At 41.9% G+C, this 7,500-nt stretch overlaps 1 long non-coding RNA gene across 3 annotated transcripts in view; it reads left to right on the plus strand.

Annotated features, from left to right (window-relative positions):
* Nucleotides 1-3,497: 3,497 nt before the first annotated feature.
* Nucleotides 3,498-7,500, plus strand: part of LOC134464650 (uncharacterized) — a 5,547-nt gene continuing 1,544 nt past the window's right edge. The window contains exons 1-8 of one of the 3 annotated variants that reach the window (XR_010037992.1): nucleotides 3,498-3,760; nucleotides 5,299-5,409; nucleotides 5,510-5,584; nucleotides 6,250-6,369; nucleotides 6,480-6,565; nucleotides 6,859-6,950; nucleotides 7,209-7,326; nucleotides 7,437-7,500. The exon at nucleotides 7,437-7,500 is cut by the window's right edge and continues 19 nt beyond it. This is a non-coding gene — a long non-coding RNA (uncharacterized LOC134464650). Of the gene's footprint in view, nucleotides 3,761-4,812; nucleotides 5,410-5,509; nucleotides 5,585-6,249; nucleotides 6,370-6,479; nucleotides 6,566-6,858; nucleotides 6,951-7,208; nucleotides 7,327-7,436 lie in introns of those variants that run through there. The other 2 variants (XR_010037991.1, XR_010037993.1) reach the window with 2 other exon arrangements.

Here is a 7,500-nt window from a genome sequence, read left to right on the forward strand (position 1 = left end):
TTCTGACTGTCATGGAATAGAAAATATTCACACACATCTCAGCAAGTGTGTGTGTGTGTGCCAAGTGTGTTTGTGCGTGTGTGTGTGTGTGTGTTTTTGTGTGTGTGTGTGTGTGTGTGTGTGTGTGTATGTGTGTGTGTGTGTGTGTGTGTGGTGTGTGTGTGTGTGTGTGTGTGTGTGTGTGTGTGTGCGTGTGTGCGTGCGTGTGTGTGTGCGTGTGTGCGTGCGTGCATGCGTGTGTGTGCGTGCGTGTGTGTGTAAGTGTGTGTGTGCATGTGCGTGTGTGTGTTGGTAATCACACCACAACAGACTGTGCAGCCTTGACCTTAACTAGCTGTTGAAATCCAGCTTTTACTCTCGTCTTTCAATTGAAGAGCAATATGTCAACACGACTGGGAACGCACACACACACACACACACACACACACACACACACACACACACACATGCACGCGCAGTCGCGCACATGCTCGCACGCACACAAACACAAACACACACCTACACACACACACACACACACACACACACACACACACACACACACACACACACACACACACACACACACACACACACACACACACACACACACACAAAATGCACCAAAACAATCCATTTGTACATCTCTTCTTGCATAACTGCGAACACGACTCACTGCTGTGGCTTTACACACAATTTCCAAGTGATGAACGACACTCCTAGACTGCTAGTAAAGTGATGGGTGTGTTACGTAACAATTTGGTACAAAAACATTTCTTTTTACAGAGCTAAACAAACCATGTTGGGGTTTTGCAATGTATCTACACTTCTGATTTGGTGTGAAGTTGTTGTATTCGTGTGAAGAGCATGGCTAAGTTACAAAAAAAATGAGCTGTAGCGATCAGATAAACTGTGAGACTAAATTAATTAATAACATTAATAAAATTATCACTCACGATAATTATAAAATAATAATCAAACTATTTGATTACGAAAACAGCATATGTTTGTGCAGCTACTGATGTGACTAAGCTACCATGGCTGAGAACCAATTAGCTGCTAATAACGTAATTAAAAAAAAATATTACTCTGTGTGTGTGTGTGTGTGTGTGTGTGTGTGTGTGTGTGTGTGTGTGTGTGTGTGTGTGTGTGTGTGTGTGTGTGTGTGTGTGTGTGTGTGTGTGTGTGTGTGTGCGCTCATGCGTGCGCGTGAGTGTGTGTGTGTGTGTGCGTGTGTGTGAGTGTGTGCTTGCGTGCGTGCGTGTGTGTGTGTGTATGTGTGTGTTTGCCTACCTCATATTACATCTAATGAAACAGACCATACAGTAGGCCTACTATATCTGTCTCTCCCATCTGTCTTGTCATAACAGAAGGCTCAGTTTCACACAGCGATAGTATCAGAGGGAAATTGCAGACCATGACACAGCACTATTTTCTTTCACAGTCCCCCTTTTTATATTATTGGCCTTGGATGGCGTGTGTTTTGTGAAGCACATTTAATTACTTATGTGGCACACCCATTTGACCTCCCTTGCCTTAACTAACAGGATAATTCAAGGAATTCTTAACCCATTGATGCTGAATGTTGCATTGGCCCTGGCGCCTGGAGCTGCATGACTCAACATTCAGGCTCATGAGATTTGAGACAATTTCATTGAAGGGACACTGTGCAGGAAATGGTCAAAAAAGGTACTGCAGCTATGCTGCTCATTAAAACTGATCTGCCTATTGCCAAATTTGATCTTTACAAAGTTTACTAAGTAATAAACAAATATTTTCTAGTACGGTTCAAGTACAGTCATTTGTTGCAGCTAAAAATGTCTACCATGGAGAAGATCCCCCTTTTCATGTATGAAAACTGCAATTTTTCCAGTCATAATGAATACTTAGAATTTGATGCTGGTGGTAAGTATTCATGAAAAAGGTAACATTAGTGAATGGGCAGCATGAATTCTGGAAATAAACAACTAAAAATCTCACAAAATGTCCCTTTAAAAATCTTGGTATTTTAGAGCTGAAAGAACACATTCTAATGCAAGATGAGGGTCTTTGCGTTGAAATGCAACAAATGTTTTTATGTGCTTCGGAAGCTGAGAGTTTGTACATACAGGCTGAGGGCAACTTTTTTTAAAAGCAGGTGCTTTAGGCATCAATGGGTTAAATCCAACACATACTTAATGTGTCCATGATATTTCACATTCAAGATAGTACATGAATAGTGTATCCAATTCTACACAAATACAAAGAAAGAAAGAAAGAGAGAAAGCATGACACACAGTTGAACACAAAAACAAGCAGTTTAATAGCTCAATATTGACATGGGTGCCGATGGGAGACCAATTAGCGCTGGCTAGCTAGCGAGCGATTGCGTAACGCACGGCTTGCATTCGCAACGCATTGGGAAGGCTAATATGGCTCGCAATTGCGTAACACGCGCCCCTGCATTCAAAATGCATGAGGGCGCTAATCGTTAGCGCCATTAGCATGCAAGGGCTATCCACATGTCTCCATGTGGTCTAATTAGCTTGTGCCGCTAACACCGGGGGTTGGAGGAGAATGTTGATGTGGAGGGAGAGAAGAGAGGGAGAGAGAGAAAAAGAATGAGGAAGAAAAAAGAAGATGTAGAAATAGAAAGGGCAAAAGAGAGAGAGAGAGAGAGAGAGAGAGAGAGGGAGGTGGAGGTAGATATTGATGTGGAGAGGAAGAGAAAGAGAGGAGAAGAGAACAACTACTTTTTTATTTTTATTGGACTGTGCTGCCCTAACAGCTTATGAACCTAGATGACTAGTCTTTATTGGCCATGTCTTATCTTATCTTATCTTATCTTATCTTATCTTATCTTATCTTATCTTATCTTATCTTATCTTATCTTATCTTATCTTATCTTATCTTATCTTATGTAAAGGTGCTACATAGAGATTGTAAGAGGGTGAGAGGAGGGTTGGCTGCGATGTGTGAAGTGTAAAATGAGAGAGGGGGAGAAAAACAGATGAATAGAAAGGCAGTATGGAGAGACAGAAGAGGGGGGGAGAGGTCAGAGGTCAGAGAAGGAGAATGCAGAAGTGTAAAAGAGGAGGAGCGGAGGCAGAGGAAGATAAAGAGTTGAGGGATGTAGTCGAGGACAGATGGAGGTGTAGAAGTGGGGGAGAGAGAGAGAGAGAGAGAGAGAGAGAGAGAGAGAGAGAGAGAGAGAGAGAGAGGGGGAGAGGTAGAGGTTGAGAGAAGGTGTAAGAGAAAGAGAGGGAGGGATCAAGAAAGAAAGAGTGTGAAGAAATAGTGGAGAAAAGAAAAAATGGTGAAAATGATAGCAGAAATGAATAGGAGGAGTGCAGCCTAAAACCTAATCGAGACATAAACAGCCAGGACAGACGGACAGACAGACAAAGACATGACAAAAAGCACTCAGGAAAAGCAAGAAGACACACAAGCAAGCACACATACTGCTGTTGTTCTTTTTCTCAACAAACTCCATAAGGGCTCGATCACACACTCTAAAAAGAGCTGGGTTATTACTTTGACTAAACCCCTGGGTCAATTGCTTTTCTATAAAAAATGGGTTAAATATAACCCATATTGGGTTATTTTTCTGACCCATTACCTGGGTTATTGGCCAAACCCACATCAGCACCCAGGCCCTGGGTCATTTCAACCCTGTAATCTAAGTTATCTTGTCAACGATATTTGAATTTTGAATTTTACCGGTCGCCATTGCCAAAACGGCTACCGGGCTACCAACGTCCAGAAGAGAGGACATCGGATGGCTTCTGAAAGCATTGTTTCGGTAAGTGTGCGCCTTTTATGTAAACTTGCCATATATTGCTTTTCGCGATGTAAATGTGCGTCAGCCGTGAGTTCCTGTTTGTGGAAAGCAAAGGCACATTTCATAGAAAGTTACACATTTCGAGTAATAGGAGGAAACGGTATTAACTAGTCTTTTAAGGGGAGCAAATGAATAAGCACTTAGTCATAACTGCAGCGGTTTGCTGTCCTGTGGTGGATTTGGGAATATAGATGCTTGCTTTAATGAATTTTACAAAGGTAGGCTACATTTCATTGGAAAGTAGTATGTTCGTCAAGCCTTCGTCCAGGTTCTGTCAATGGTGGTTAGTTAGCTACGGTAAGTAATGTTAGCCCTTCTGGGATTCATTTGGTTGCTATTTCGCTTAATATAGCTCATAACGGATGGTTGGCTGTCAGATTGGGCGGATACTTTTTAGGTAGATTGGGCTAAGTGTGTCCACTACACCAGCGATACCTAATGCAGGACGCTAAACTAACACAAATCTGACAAATTATATCTAGCCGCTACCAGAGATTTTTTTTTAGAAGGGCCGCTACTTCACCTGCTCAACCCAACCTAGAATGCAATAACGACAGCATTTTCGTTTGGGGGCAAGCTGGCATCTGAAGACTGTCAGTGTCTTCGGTTACCACAAGTGTCATGATAGTTCTACATCAGGGAAGTCGATGAACTTTCTTCTTTTTCTGTATCACCTAGAACTAGTTTTGTGGGTGCAACTAAGTGCTTGTGTGACTTCGCCTGCGATATTCTGAGCTCACTGCGAGTCCGAACTCTGATAAAGGCAGAGGAAGAGCTCGCGCATAATATTACCGGCATGTTAGGTGTGGTAAGTCGCATCATGTGCTTGGTCAGCTTGCTTGCGCAAGAAAATGTTGTCGCGACAATGGTTTATTGTTTGTGTCAACTGACGTTCCTTATCTCGGCTCGTATGTGCTATGTTGTTTGCTTGTTTGGTTAGCGTCGTAGCTTGTGTACTACATACCTGTAACTGTTTGGTTACCGTATGCGGAGGAAGCTGGCGGCGTGGAAAACTGTTTACATTCACCTGTCGTTGTGTTCCAAAATCATAAGGCTTTAATGTGGAGGGTTATAGTTAGCCAATTTCTCTCTTTCACGAGCAGGGATTTGTTGCTTTGTTGACGCTACAGGGAAGTTTCCTGGTTTAAAGAAAGTTGTGGCTAGAGCTCTATAGGCAATAAGGCAACAGCTACTTCAACAAGCTATGCATGATAGCTGATATCAGCCGCAAATCGTGCGTGTGTAGTTGTCCCAGAGACCGTTTAGTTCTAGTGTGACTGTGTGATATTGTACTCTGTAGTATGTGCAGTATTTCCGAAGACTGGTTGGTTTATATTTTTGTTAATGAAATATGTAAAGTTGTTGTGTGCACTACAGTAGTGAGACAAAAGCCTTTCATATATTTAGGTTGCCTGTATGTTTTGAAGGTGTGTCTGCAAAGCTCTGTAACGTTTTGTCTTTTTTTTTTTTTTTTTTAAATCTCTTATGCTCTGGATAAGATGGACGTCTTTCCTCTGACCTGTTACCAAGACAGCTGGATGTGTAAGAAGCTGGAACTAAGTCACTGAAGAAGTAAACCGATGAAAACCGATTTGGATTGTCTGAGAGATGTAAGTGACTGAGTTCAGGACAAATGTGTATGTCAACTGTATTGTAGGCCTATTACTTTAACAACAAAATCACAATAACTGCTTATTTGTTTGGCTGTAGGACACAAGTAAAAGGAGAAGAATGCTGCTCAGCTGGGTTGGCGAAGCTCTTGGATATCATCAGCACATGTATGAAGTAAGTTTTTTAAATGAATGCACAACAGCAGGCGTTAATGCGCGTGCACACACACACACACACTAGGGCTGGGTAAAATAATCGATTCAATCGATAATCGATCGATATCATTTAAAATTCACATAATCGATTCACAGGGCACAAAATCGATTTTTTTGCTCTTTTTCTTTTTGTTCTTTTTGTTTCATTTAGGTCTATGGAAAATACCCAGTAGGTATTAGTAAATTAGGCCTAGGCCTACTTATTACAAATTAGCAATCTGTTAACACTGTCAAGCCACAGCCCTTTGACATTTTTATATAAAAATAGGCAAAAGCATCTTTTGGGGGAAATCCTTGCACCAAAAAGGGAACGGATTGAATCGATTCGGAGTGAATCGAATTGAATCGAATCGAATCGTGATTAATCGATTCAAAACCTCAAGAATCGAAATCGAATCGATACAGGAACATATCTGCAATACCCAGCCCTACACACACACACACACAATGAGAGCTGGCCTGATATTGTTCTTTGATTCTGTGAATGTGTATGGAATGCCTACAGTACTGTCTGGTGTCACTTCAGACAATTTTGTAACGGTTTACTGTATGTTCTGTCTATTTGTCTGCCAAACTCTCAAACTTGTTGTCTTTCTTTTTGTCTTCCTCTTTGGGCACCGGTAGGCACAGAGTCATTCCGGTAGGCACAGAGTCGTTCCTCGATGGACGTGATGACCTGGCACCAAAACCGCTTAATGTGTATGAGGCTGTGTCTGCATCGAGGGAAGAACCCAGCACTGAAATGTGAGTGTATGATCCAATAATTGTAAACATGGGTGCCAGTTGTACTATATATTTCACAGTAAAATCCCAATTACTATTACTCATAGTTATTCATTCTTTTTCTGCTGTAGGACACAAATGAAAGAAGAGTACTTCTGCTCTGCTGGGTCTGCGACACTACTTATCCGAGGAGTCCTCAAACATCAGGATGTAGGAAGTAAGATCTTTATATGTCATGCATAACAGCCCATGCGTGCACGCGCGCGCACACACACACACATATGCTCATACACACACGTACAAAACATGCGCATGCACACCCCACTCTACACCACACACAACCTTAAAGGAAAATCCCTACTAGTTTCAACATCCAATTATATTGTTCTCACTACCACTGGCTTGTCAGGACCCAACAACACAGTTCAGGATAAATGTGTATGTCAACTGTATTGTAGGCCTATTACTTTAACCATGAAATCACAATAACTGCTTACTTTTTGGCTGTAGGACACAAGTAAAAGGAGAAGAATGCTGCTCAGCTGGGTCGGCGGTCACACTACTTATTCAAGAAGCTCTTGGATATCATCGGCATGTATAAAGTAAGTTTTTTTATATCAATGCACAACAGCAGGCGTTAATGCGCACACACACACACACACACACACACACACACACACACAATGAGAGCTGGCCTGATATTGTTCTTTGATTCTGTGAATGTGTATGGAATGCCTACAGTACTGTCTGGTGTCACTTCAGACAATTTTGCAACGTTTTACTGTATGTTCTGTCTATTTGTCTGCCAAACTCTCAAACTTGTTGTCTTTCTTTTTGTCTTCCTCTTTGTGCACTGGTAGGCACAGTCATTCCGGTAGGCACGGAGTCGTTCCTCGATGGACGTGATGACCTGGCACCAAAACCGCTTAATGTGTATGAAGCTGTGTCTGCATCGAGGGAAGAACCCAGCACTGAAATGTGAGTGTATGATCCAATAATTGTAAACATGGGTGCCAGTTGTACTATATATTTCACAGTAAAATCCCAATTACTATTACTCATAGTTATTCATTCTTTTTCTGCTGTAGGACACAAATGAAAGAGGACGTCTTCTCTGCTGGGTCTGCGACACTACTTATCCTAGGAATCCTC

This window comes from Engraulis encrasicolus, chromosome 15 (assembly GCF_034702125.1).
Source record: "Engraulis encrasicolus isolate BLACKSEA-1 chromosome 15, IST_EnEncr_1.0, whole genome shotgun sequence".
Lineage (NCBI taxonomy): Eukaryota > Metazoa > Chordata > Actinopteri > Clupeiformes > Engraulidae > Engraulis > Engraulis encrasicolus.